Source organism: Rhinopithecus bieti, unplaced genomic scaffold, assembly GCF_001698545.2.
Source record: "Rhinopithecus bieti isolate Rb0 unplaced genomic scaffold, ASM169854v2 scaffold_13349, whole genome shotgun sequence".
Lineage (NCBI taxonomy): Eukaryota > Metazoa > Chordata > Mammalia > Primates > Cercopithecidae > Rhinopithecus > Rhinopithecus bieti.
Window position 1 is genome coordinate 1,303,424 of NW_016807772.1, and position 14,094 is coordinate 1,317,517.

At 40.0% G+C, this 14,094-nt stretch overlaps 1 pseudogene; it reads left to right on the top strand.

Moving 5' to 3' along the window:
- The first annotated feature begins 7,422 nt into the window (after positions 1–7,422).
- The window catches only part of LOC108536737 (neuronal regeneration-related protein pseudogene), a 20,891-nt pseudogene continuing 14,219 nt past the window's right edge, over positions 7,423–14,094 (top strand).

A 14,094-nucleotide genomic window follows, 5' to 3' on the forward strand; every position in this document is an offset into this window, starting at 1 on the left:
AGTTCAATGGCCATGTGATTGACTATATAATGATGTTCCATTTATCTAAAAATAGTACTTTGCTCAACTTACACTGATGCATCTTACAGTTATGAGACACTACCTACTTAAAATAGCACACAGTGAAAGTAGACCTAATCTACCTCCTAGTTGAATAGTAACAAAAATGTCTAACAGTTATTGAGTCCTCAACTAATTACATATAGTATTAGTATAATAATTATGTATGGAATTATGCATATAGATATTATGTGTAGAACTATGTCTACTAATTTCTTACAATGTCACAACAGAATAATACTATTATTCCCATTTTATAGCAGAAGAAACTGAGGCTTAGACAGATTTAGTGACTCGCTGAAAGTCATAAAACCAGTAAGTGGCAGAGCTGGGATTATAATCCCATTTACCTCCATTCTTAACCACTATGTTCCCTAATAAAAAAAGAATTCTCATATCATGTGTTAGCTAAGGTAACATAGGATGCATTAACAGATAAACCCCTGAATCTCAGTGATTTACCGTAACATTTATCTCTCACTCATATCAAGTCCAGTTGGTAGTGGTTCATGTGGGAAGAGTCTGCTCTAGCTCAACAGTTCAGGACCCAGGTAGCCAGAGGCTCTGACCTCTTCAACATGTACTTCCAGGGTTGTCCTAAGTGCTAAAATCCAGCCAGCAGAAAGAAGAGAGAGAGAAAGAAGATTTTGATGATTCAGGGGTGGAAATTCTGACATAAATTCTACCCATATTCCATTAGCCAGGAATTCATTGTATGATTGGGAAATCAAGTCTAGCTGAGTGTCTAAAAGGAAAGAGAAAGGATTTGATAGACAGCAAGAAGCACAGGGCTTCCAATTATAACTCCCCAACTGTTCTCAGGTGACATGAGGTTCTGTTTCAACCTGATGACCTGAGAATTCAGATGAAGATCAAGTGAATTCCACAATATTTAGTTTTTCCTGTCAATATCCTGCCAGACAGGAGAACAGATTAACACTCTAGGTCTTTCAAACAATGAGAATTTAATAAAAGGAATTTACAAGGACTGAGAAGCCAAATAGAGAACTGCGAGACTGCCCAGAGATTAGAGACACAGGAAGCCACCACCACCCCCAGGACTTGAAGGTCAGTAGAATGAGGTGGTGTCATCAGAGTCCCAAAGCTGGGGTTTTTCCAGTGGGAGATGCCCAGAAGGAGGGACGGGCTACTGTGCAGGGGGTGAAGCCACAAAGGAGACCCAACTACCAAAGAGGGAGGGAGAGAGAAAAAGGGACTCTCTTCCTCATTGCCCCAAATCTTCCTTTAGGGACTCATTTTGGCTTGTAAATTAAAAATAAAATTCTAAGTACCCCAGCCAACTGAATGTACCCCCTCTTGGCCAAGGAAACCCCAGAGAAACTGGATTCCCAGCCATGATGAAACAGTCAGACACATCTCATTATACCTTTTCCAATTATGGAGAATTTCTGTAATGAGATTCCGCTGGGAGGTGGAGATTCACTACCAGTATGGGAGCTGAAGGGGACAGACACTTCCTCCTTCTTCCTGGAAGTAGAGATTGAACACATGACCAAGGTTTAGCCAGTTGGATGCTCCCACCTGAGGTCTCAACTCTTGACCACCAGAAATAACTGGAGAGTTTAGAAAGTATTCACAGCAACAGCATCCAGACAGGGCAGATCCAGTGGGGCCCATGGGCAGCTCCAACAGTCATACCAGCAGGGTGTCCTGGCTGCTCATGCCAATCATGGCTGTCTGATCCCTCTTGGTTCCTACCTACTTTTTATGTCTCATTCTTCAAACTTCCCTTTGATCTATGAGCTATTCATTATCTGCTTACATTAATGGGTCATTTCTATTACTTCAACCAATGCCTGACATATCTACCAATACTTCAACTCACTCCCTCCTTTGTCATTCTTTTCACCTGTGTGCAAACTTCAACCTTTGTTTATTGACTCTGTTCCCTCCTTTGTTCCCACATCCTGACTTTGGATCAGTGCTGAGGAAAAAAAAATCACATTTTTCAGATTGGAACCAACTGAGAAGTTCAGGCTCTATAACCTCAGGCACAGTCCTTCCAGGAATCCTTAGCCCCTCATCCCATTCCCCCAAAGAGCCACTTCAATTCTTAGACATTCTTCTCAAGCCTCACTTCCATCATCTCTTGCCCTCCTCATTCCCAAGAACTTGCAGCAAACAACATAACGACAAATAGCTTGTCTCTGATTCACAGGCAAACTAGAGACTGTGAGATATAAACTCAACTGAATAAACAATCACTGCATGAAATCGTTGCAGCTACACTCATTATGTAACTAGTATTTTGTGCTTCTCTTTTTCACCTTAAGATTATTTCCCCTAAAAAACTACCAAGTATTTACATAGACCACATACACTTTTTCTGCCTAGAGAGTACTTTAATGTGTACTATATGTGTGTGTGTGTGTGTGCATGTACGTATGACACACATTTCATCTTTTTGTTGGAATAAACTCTCCCTTTCTTTTTTCTTAATTTTGTCCTATAAATGGAGCAACTATAACTGGTGTCATTTCTTTTTAGTTAATTCCTTTGGGATATATTTCCAAAAATAGAATTATTGGGTTAAAGAGCATAAAGAATTTTAGAGAGCCAGCTGCACAATGCGAATTTATTCTCCAGAAAAACATAACCCTTCTGCAGTGGAAAGACATGTTTTCTTTTCCTATGGGGATGGTGTAGCCCTGGCTACACTGGACATTATTATTACTATTAATTTTCCCTCCTTATTTTATATCCCTTTTTTTCTATTGGCTCATAGACTCTTTTTCTATGAGATAATACACTATCTCTTGTTTTGTATCACCTGTAATCACCTACTAAATGTATTCTACCTGTAATTCTTACATTAATGTGCTCGTTATGTTTGAATAATGAGGTTTTTATCAGATATTGTCTAATTTATTTCCCTACCTTGTTTATTTCTTTCAATGTTTATTTCAATACAGTGTGTGTATGGAGATCTTAGTTTGACTTGACATATTTGATCATATGCATTGCATCTCTGGACATAGCCTGTACTTCTTAAAGTTTCAAATAGGCTGGGCACAGTGGCTCACACCTATAATCCCAGCACTTTGGAAGGCTAAAGCAGGAGGATGGCTTGAGCCTAGGCATTTGAGACAAGTCTGGGCAACACAGCAAGAGCCCTCTCTACAAAAAATACAAAAATTAGCTGGGCATGGTGGTGCCCACCTGTAGTCCCAGGTACTCGGGAAGCTGAGGTGGGAGGATCACTTGAGTCTGGGAGGTCGAGGCTGCAGCGATCCATGATTGTGCCATGGCACTCCCGTCTGGGCACCAGAGCAAGGCTCTGTCTGAAAAAAAAAAAAAAAGAGAAAAGCTTCAAATACTTATTTCTCCTCCACAGCTGGATTACATTTGGTATGATGTTTTCAAAGTATTTTTTTCATTAACAGGTTGCCATGAAATATTTGACTCTTTGACCTATCTGAAATTCACTTCAGAATACCATATGAAATATGGATCCAATTTAATTTTTCTCCATACTGTTATCTGTTTGCTTGACAATATTTATTAAACAGTGATTTATCCCCACCCCACTACCAGCACTTTTAAAACTCCTGACAATGATTTTCCATCCAATATTTTTCATTGTGCAGTCAAAGGAGTTAATCATTGGAACCAACTGTTATAGACCTGAAAGCTTTCCTTTGAGAAGCAGGGATTTTGGCTTCAAAACCCCACTGGTCAGTACATGGAAAGTTAGGCCCAAAGGGATTTAAAAATTATTTTGTTCAACTCCTCTCTTCTATTACAAATGAGGAAACTGAGGCACTAAGGAATTACATACAGTACAAGTCACTCTGCAAGAGATGTGGGTAAATAATGGAGAATTAAGGCATGTAACTAGAAATTAGGAACATGGATTTCAGATGAAAAATAAGCAAAAAAATGCTGCTAATAAAATATATACTAATAATATATAGAAATATACAGCTAATGATAAAATATAGCACTACTAATAAAAATATACAGCTGGCCAGGCGCGGTGGCTCAAGCCTGTAATCCCAGCAGGGCCTCAAGCCTGTAATCCCAGCACTTTGGGGAAGGCCGAAGACGGGCGGATCAGAGGGTCAGGAGAGTCGAAGATCCATCGCCTGGGCGAACAGCGGTGAAACCCGTCGTCGCACGCAATAATTATAATACAAAGCAGGATCCAGGGCGGCGGAGAACGCGGGGCGCGGTGGGCAGGGCGCCGTAGTTCCCGCCTTTACTCAGGGGGCTGAGCAGGAGAATTGCGGTAACCCGGGGAGGCGGAGCTTTGCAGTGAGCAGAGATTCCAGCCACTTGCACTCCAGCCCTGGTTGACAGGAGCAAGACTTCCGTCTCAAAAAAAAAAAAAATATATATATATATATACACATACATATATATATATACACACACACATACACACACACACACACACACACATATATATACAGCTAATAATAATGGCAGCTACTAGTAACTGAAGATGTACTGTAGGCCAAGCACTGTGCGTCTCTTTGAAGCCCCATGCTGACTCGTTAGCGTATGTATTATTATTCCCATTCCTGTCGCTAGTAATTTGCCCAAGAGCTGCCACCAAGTGGCAGGAACCAGGTCCCAGCTCCGTTTCCCTGACTGGAAAGCATTTTTCCACTGCACCACATTGCCTCCCAGCTACCTGGTGATAAAAAGCAAGGCATGCCAACCAAACTCCCACTGAAGAACCTACTCCATTAAAACAAAAACCAGCCATCTACTAAGTTCATTTGAAACTGATTAAAAGAGTTGTCCCAATTACTAAAATTGTGTGACCACTTTAGAACTCAGTTAACTCAGCTGTCAAAAAAGGGCAACAGACAGATGGTCTCTAAAGTCTCTTTCAGTTTTAATATCCTAGGATTCTAATTTCCACTGTCCACTGTTCATAATTCCATATGTAATAAAAATAGGAAGAGTACAAATTTCAAAAAGAAGTAGAACCCATTTTGATTTTATTAAAAATATGTTTCTGAAGCATAATTTTAGGGCCAATAAAATCCTTCATGTGAATTAAGTTTAAAATGGTCACAAAAGAAAATGAAAATGGTAGCTTAAACAATTTTACAATTATTTTAAACTCATATGTAATAAAAAAACTGATTTAACAGATTATTTGAAATACAGTGGTGCTATAAGATGATATGGGCAAATAAATATTATGTTCCACTTAAGGTTAAAAAATAATAGTAATAATAAACAAGTACCCACTTAGTTAACAAGGAATATGTTTTATTTAAGTAGATTGTAATGCCTGGTCAAAAAAATATATATTTATTAATTCCAAACTACTAATGCTATCACTTCAACTTTTCTTTTTTTAACAATTATTGACTAAATTGTAATTTTTGCTTACATTATTTTCATAGAATATTGGGTAATATACACATTAAATGGAAGCATGTGTTAAATTTTCAGGCTAAACATGGTAGTCCCTATTAAATCTTAGATCTTAGTAGATTTTTCCTTTTTGAAAAGAAATTGAATTCTGGAATGCTTTCCCATCACTGCTGTTGATACAGGCCAAAAGAGGTATCTCATGACAAGCATTTCTGCAGTTGTACCTTAAATCTTCCAAGAAAGGAGTCTAAGGAGTTTCCTATGTTGAAAAGAAATAGAAATTAAGATAAAAAGGAAATAGAGATAAAAAACACACACACACACAAAACTAAGTCACATTATGAAATGGAAATTTAAAATCCTTACCTGGAGTTTTCTAAAATAAAATACTTTGTCCTGGGTAAGAATAGACATAGAACACCAAACAAAAGCCCTCTTCATAGTGTGATTCTATGAGTTCCTAGTATTTTTTTAGTCCACGTTTTTCTAGTCAAAATCTTTAGCAACATGAGACGTATTGCCTGAAGAGGGCACCCTTTCCTTTAACACCAAAATCTATTTGCTTAAACCCCTAATATGTAAACAAATCTGTGGGATAAAAGCACTATATCAACTTCATTTTCAGTAGCAATGCTGGTTTAAATTAAGTTAAATGTTTAGTCAAACATACATATATATATAAAGCATATATTATTTATATAAATAATACAGTTTAAAGCATGAGAAGACTTTATGGGCATATAAAGGACTCCTGTATGCTCAGGATTAAATTTAGGAAACAGAAAAATTCCAGTAACTTGGAAGTTCCCATATGCTTCTCCCAATGTACCTTCGTCTCTCATCCTTAAGGGAATCACTTTTCTGAATTCTGTTTTTACAATTCCCTTGCCTTTCTTTAAGTTTGGGGGTTTGTTTTTTGTTTTGTTTTGTTTTGTTTTGAGATAGCTGGAGTTCAGTGGCATGATCTCAGCTCACTACAGCCTCTGCCTCCTGGGTTCAAGCAATTCTCGTGCCTTAGCCTCCAGAGTAGCTGGGATTACAGGTGTGAGCCACCACGGCTGGCTAATTTTTGTATTTTTAGTAGAAACGGGGATTCGCCACGTTGGTCAGGCTGGTCTCAAACTCCTAACCTCAAGCAATCTGCCCGCCTCGGCCTCCCAAAGTGCGGGGATTACAGGTGCAGGGATTACAGGCTTCCCAAAGGGCTGGGATTACAGGCTGTGCCCAGCCTCTTTATAGTTTTATTAGCTATGTATTGTTTAATTTTGCCTTCCTTAACCTTACTATAACTGTATCAGGCTGTATGAATTCTTCTGTGACTTCCTTTTTGGATCAATATTAAGTGATTCAGATCCAATCATACTGATACATGCATCACACTGATACTGGTACATGCATTTTTGGCACCATGCAGTGTTCCATTCTATGACTATATCACAAATTATTACTTATTACCTATGCTTCCGTGGTAGACTTTTTGTTTTGTTGCTGTTACAGGTAATACTGCTGCGAAGTGTTATGCATGAGCCTGGCAGCACACATACACAACAGTTCCCTTAAGACAGAGATGGGCAAAGCATGACTCCCACAGGACAAACCCAGCCCACTGCCTGTTTTGGTATGGCCCATAGCTAAGAGTAACTTTTACATTTTAAATGGGTATAAAAAAAGCAAAAGGAAGAGAAGAATGTTTTGTGACATGTGAAAATTGAATGAAATTTAAATTTCAGTATCCACAAATGAAGTTTCATTGAACACAAACACACCTAGTCACTTACATGTTGTCTATAGCACAGATCTTTGGAAACCCAACACTTTTATAACACTATCTGGGCTTTTACAGAAAATGTTTGCAGATCCCTGCTGTAGGTTAAAAATACTCTAAGATGGACATTTGTGTTTCAGGTGTAGAGGGGAGAGAGAGTGAACAGGGAGAGGGGCTTTTGTCTGTTGGTCTACCTGGACTGAAGAGAGGGAGAACAGAAACCCAAGACTAGGATTCTCAAAATGGTTTATTACCCAGAACTCTTTGCCTAGGTCAGTCATGAACCATTTCCAAACAAGGAGATGGAAAGAAGGCTTCCTAAGGGAAGACTTTCTGTCCCAAAGGAATTGAGCCGCAAGAAGAACAATGAGACCAACTCTGTCTCCCTGACTCCACTGGGCAGCAATGAAGACTGCTCCCCAAGAATCAGTTACCTCCAATATGATTTGGTTCTGTGTCCCAACTCAAATCTCATCTCCAGTTGTAATCCCCATGATCCCCATGTGTTGAAGGCAGGACCTGGTGGCAGGTGATTGGATCATGAGGCTGGTTTCCCCCATGCTGTTGTTGTGATAGTAAGTGAGTTGTCACTGGATCTGATGGCTTTATAAGGCGCTCTTCCCCCTTCACTCCTTCACTCTCTCTCGCCTGCCACCATGTAAGATGTGCTTTTGCTACCCCTTTGCCTTCAGCCATTATTGTAAGTTTCCTGAGGCCTCCAAGGAGGTTTCCTTTATAAATTACCCACTCTGAGGTATTTCTTTATAGCAGTGTCAAAACGGACTAAAACAACTCCACTTTTTAAAATCTGAACACCTCCATTTGTATTACATATGGTGTGTGGGTTTTGACGAGGTCGTGGTATCATCCATGGGATTTTTTTCTCTGCAAATCATCAAGTATAAGAAGAAACAATGGGGCTCTGAGCCTTGCTATAATTTACAGTGAACAAATAGATATCATCAAATCAGTTTCTAGCCATTCTGTCTCAAGTGGAAACACAGATTTCACACCATGAATACACGTTTACAACCCTGACAGGTGGGCCTACAGGCCTGATTCACTACAACACTGTCTGCCACAACTGTCTCCCACCCTGTTCACCCGACCAACCCACTCCTGCCTTTTCACTCAAACAGCTCCTGCTTCTTGCAGAGGCTGAGACTCCCCCACCACCACCACTTTTTTTTTTTCATTTACATGTATCAAGCCTCATAGTTTATGTTCATCAATTGTCTGTATATCTCTATATTTTATCCCTGTACCCTTCTGATGTATAGAAGTAGTTGGAAACTCACTGTTTCCTTATGGTAAGTGACTGAGATGCTGCCACAGGACCTGAGACACTGATGAATGGTGCTATTTTGGATTTTATTTTATTTATTTATTTATTTTTTCCTTTTAGATGGAGTCTTTCTCTGTCACCCAGGCTGGAATGTGGAGTGCAGTGGCATGATCTTGGCTCACTGCAGCCTCTGCCTCCTGGGTTCAAGCAATTTTCCTGCCTCCCGAGTAGCTGGGATTACAGGCATGCACCACCACACCTGGCTAATTTTTGTATTTTTTTAAGAGGCTGGGTTTCACCATGTTGGCCAGGCTGGTTTCTAACTCATGACCTCAGGTGACCTGCCCACCTCAGCCTCCCAAAGTGCTGGGATTACAGGAACGAGCCTCCACGCCTGGCCTATTTTGGATTTTCAACATGCTCCTTGGCAAGGTAGCCCCGAAGGAGTTACGTTTTCCTTCCACTTTCTAAGAAGGTATTGGTACTCTGTTTCCCTGGCTATTGTTCTCTAGACTGGATTGACTTGTTTTCCTCATGTCTTCAGTGCAGCTTTCTTCCTCAGTGGTGTAGGCTGAGTGAATGCTGCCATAGTGTGTGAGAGACTACTGTCTCACTGGCTGGCACTTACAGACATGCAGTCACAGTAGCGTGGATGACACTCATGGACGTGCAGTGACAGTAGCAGGGGCAATCACAAAACTGTAATTTACTTACCAAATCTCTTCTTTTCCATCACCTTGCCTGCCTGTTTAGAGAAAGAAAAACAATCATTTTAAAGGGATTTTGAGGTGTCTCTTTGGATCCTTATTGTTTGAAATGATATTGGGGATGGGGGGAGGCAAACTCTTTTTAAATAAATTCCCTCTGGAAAAAAAATCCAAAACACTGGCATCTGAGTAGGAATATGAAAATTACACCTTTTCCAAAATTAAGTTGGAAAAAATGTCTTTACAAAATAAGAATAATTTTGAAAGTAGAGTACTCTTTTTTATTGGCAGTTTTGATAAGTAAGGCATAGATTTTACATCTTTGTCCTTGCTCCCCTTGAAATGGGATAAACAAAAATAAAATACCATCTATTTATGGAATGTTGTTGTGTCAGCCAGTCTAAAGCCCATCCTATTTTTTATGTGGCCATTTTTCAGCTCTTCCTTTGACAGGGCAGGCCTTGTTTGGAATTGTTCTGCTTCTGACTGTTAAATATCTGTAAACCAAAAACAAAATTCTAAGCCCCACCCACCCCCCAACCATCTGAATGGACTTCCTCCTCAGCCAGGGCACTCTCAAATTTATCCTGAAAGACTGGTTCAGGCAGTGATGGGAAGTAGGGGATAAACAGGCCTCATTATATCCCTCCAGCTTTAACATCAACACAGACCTTAAGTCTGAAAAGAAACATTTACGATCTATTCTCTCTGAATCCCTCTACCTGTAGGCTTCATCTGCACACTAAACTTTGGTCTTCACAACCTCTTTCAACCAATTACCAATCAGAAACTTTTTAAATCTACCCATAACCTGGAAGCCCCCACCTTCCCACACGCTTCAAGTTTCCCCACCTGTCTGGACTGGACCAGTGTATATGTTAAATATATTTGATTGACGTCTCATGTGTCCCTGAAATGTGTAAAATCAAGCTGTGCCCCAACCACCTTGGGCACATGTTCTCAGGATCTTCTGAAGATTTATTCTTATGTGCAGAATAAATCTCTTCAAAGATTTTAGAGTTTGACTCTTTTCTTTTCTTTCTTTTATTTTTTTCTTTTTTGAGACAGAGTCTTACTGTGTTGCCCAGCCTGGAGTGCAGTGGCACGATCTCATCTCACTGCAACCTCCACCTCCCAGGTTTAAGTAATTCTCCTGCCTCAGCCTCCTGAGTAGCTGGGACTACAGGTGTGCACCACCATACCTGGCTAATTTTTGTATTTTTGATACAGACAAGGTTTCCCCATGTTGGCCAGGCTGGTCTTGAACTCTTGACCTCAGATGATCCACCTGTCTCAGCCTACCAAAGTGCAGGGATTACAGGTGTGAGCCATCTCACTCGGCCAAGTTTGACTCTTCGTCAACACACCGATGACCCATGCACTGCATGTCTTCGTTCTCTTCTCTCTCCCCCATTGGCCTGAGTTTCTTGTGCATTCCTCCTCTCTTTCCTTTGTTAGAATAGGTACATCAGCTGTGCAAATAGAGAAAAAAAAAAAAACAGTATTCCGCACGTGTGGCATTTAGTGTAGAGTTGCAGTTGTGCACTGCGGAAAAGGCGGGCTTTTGTAACAACATGATCTTTACTGATGCACTTACGACAAGTACCCAGTGTATTTTAGCTATTTTAGTAGTATTTGTTCAATAAATATGCAAGCTGTACGATAAAGATAAATAAATAAATACCTAAGACAGAAATACCAAAACATGGAGTAGGTGCTTTCTTTCTTTTTTCTTTTGAGACAGGGTCTCACTCTGTCACCCAGGCTGGAGTGCAGTGGTGCCATCTTGCTCACTGCAACCTTAACCTCCCAGACTTAAGTGATTCTCCCACCTCCACCTCCTGAGTAGCTGGGACCACAGGGACCACAGGCCACCATACCCAGCTAATTTTTGTTTTTTAGTTTTTTGGGAGGTTGTATTGTTTTGTTTTTGTAGAGACAGGGTGATGTGGTTTGGCTGTGTACCCACCAAAATCTCATCTTGAATTGTAGCTCCCATAATTCCCATGTGTTGTGGGAGGTACCCAGTGGGAGATAATTTAATCATGGGGGCATTTTCCCCATACTCTTCTCATGGTAGTGAATAAGTCTCATGAGATGTGATGATTTTATTAGCAGTTTCTCCTTTCACTTTACTCTCATTCTCTCTTGCATGCCACCATGTAAGACCTGCCTTTTGTTTTCCGCCATGATTGGGAGGCTTCCCCAACAATGTGGAACTATGAGTCCATTAAACCTCTTTTCCTTTATAAATTACCTAGTCTTGAGTATGTCTTTATCAACAGCTTACAAACAGACTAATACACAGGGTTTCACCATGTTGCCTGGGCTGGTCTCACATTCCTGGACTCAGACGATGCTCCCAACTCAGCGTTCCAAAGTGCTGAGATTACAGGTGTGAGCCACCATGCCCAGTCCTGCACATTTTTTATTTCCCTTGTTTTCCAAAGTGACTCTACACACATATATTCCCATCATTCTCAATGTATGAGCATTCTCAATGTTTTCATGGTATATGCAGAAAAAACAGATCAGCTATAGAAATAAACTACTCTTCTGTGTACCTAGGAGTTGTGGTGGAAATTTCTAACACTTTTGCTGTACCTGCAATAAACTATTAATAATAATTATGACTGTATGTTGGCTAATGTTGTATAACTTTCCTTAGTTTAAGCCCATCAGTAGACAGGGTCCTGGAATGTTGATGTTGTCTAGACAACATCCTCTTATGATATCTTGATCAAGGCCATGGCCTGGGGTGCCCAGCTCCTCCATATAGAGGGATTTCATCTGGCTGAGCCCATCCATGTACCCTACAAAACCAGGATGGTACCAAGTGAATTGAGTGTAATTGGTGCAACTCTCATGTGTTTGTGAATTTATCCTACAACCCCCTGCTTCTGAGACCTAAAATGAGCTCTAAAGCTTAATTCAGAGCTTATTTTCCAGGCTGCCTTCATGATAACTGAAGAGTTTTCATACAGCAAGTATGCCAGCAAATAATTTAGTATCTACGATGTGTTCTGTTCTAGGGTTTGAAAAAAAGGAAAGCAGGCATCCATTAAATAAAAAAGTGCCAAAACTCAAATACTATAAAAGGAAGCCCCTTTTATATTTAATACAAAATAATTACAGTGTATTAAGAAAGAAAATACCAGATTCAGTTAAGTGTGTCAGTGCTTTAACCTATTCTAATTCTACTTTCTCATATTAATTGAGAGAAAGGTAGGCCAGGTGCGGTGGCTCATGCCTGTAATCCCAACACTTTGGGAGGCCAAAAAGGGTGGATTACCTGAGGTCAGTAGTTCGAGACCATCCTGGCCAACATGGCGAAACCCCATCTCTACTGAAAACACAAAAGTCAGCTGGGGTTGGTGGTGTGCACCTGTAATCCCAGCTTCTTGGGAAGCTGAAGTAGGAGAATAACTTGAATCCAGGAGGCGGAGGTTGCAGTGAGCTGAGATCGCACCATTGCACTCCAACTTGGGTGACAAGAGTGAAACTCCATCTCAAAAAAAAAAAAAAAAAAAAAAAAGCTTGAGAGAAGGGTAGTATTTAAAAGAGGTTAGGCTTATGGCAGTGGAAAACCCAATGTATCTGGCACCTAGAAGGTGTTTTTTTTTTAAATCTTTGCTCTTTCATATGACAAAAATATTTTCTATAAGTATCATGTAATAGTTATATTTGTTTTCTTGATTTTATAGTTTAAAAACCATTATCAATAAAAAAGATGAATACGATTCCATTGTAAAGGCATTTATTCAAACACACTAAAATGATTCACATAACAACTCAAATTTGCATTTTACCAAAGAAAAATATTACACCTCATAGCTTCTATGTTTCATTGTTTTAACATGTAAACACACATAAAAACTCGAAGTGATCATAGAGAATGAAGGAGAGGAAGTAACCTGCAGTTTGTTTCTTCTCTTTGCAGTCGTGGTTTCATTATTGTTTATTGTGAATCAGCTATTTTAATGCAAGAATACTAATACCACAGGGCTTGGAGAGGTGAACTAAGCCCAGAGTGCTCTCTACTAATTCTGAACTCTTACAGCTTACCCTAGAGATGAATGTGTGGGCTGCTGCAGCCTGTGTGTTGCCGGTTGTTTGTATAAATCTGGTAGTTCTCTTAATTAATTTCCATGTAGAATCCAACATTTATTAAAGATTTAGTAATACAAATGTACTAAATTGATGTTTACATAGATCTAGCTAGGAATAGAGACAGAGCTAGAGATAGAAACAGATCACTAAAACTTACCAGTAACTGCAGCACATAGAATTGTGGTGTCCACAATGGTAACTACTAGCCACGTGGCAGCTATAAAGCTCTTGAAAGGAGGCTAGTCTGAATTGACAATGGTAATGTAAAATACTCAAAAGATGTCAAAGGCTTAATATGATAAAAAGGACCGGGCGCGGTGGCTCAAGCCTGTAATCCCAGCACTTTGGGAGGCCGAGACGGGCGGATCACGAGGTCAGGAAATCGAGACCATCCTGGCTAACACAGTGAAACCCCGTCTCTACTAAAATACAAATACTAGCCGGGCGAGGTGGCGGGCGCCTGTAGTCCCAGCTACTCGGGAGGCTGAGGCGGGAGAATGGCGCAAACCCGGGAGGCGGAGCTTGCAGTGAGCTGAGATCCGGCCACTGCACTCCAGTCCGGGCGACAGAGCGAGACTCCGCCTCAAAAAAAAAAAAAAAAAAAAAAAAAAAAAAAAAAATGATAAAAAGAATGTAAAATATTTGTTGTTTCAAGCTGCAAAGCTCTAAGATAATTTGTTATCTAGAAAACTAATACAGTAAAAGAGGAAAATGAGATATTCCAAGATACTCATAAACTGTTTTCTTAGTATTCTCTTAATATTTATATTAGTTTTTATTAGCTTGGCCAATACTTAATTTTCAACGGACAT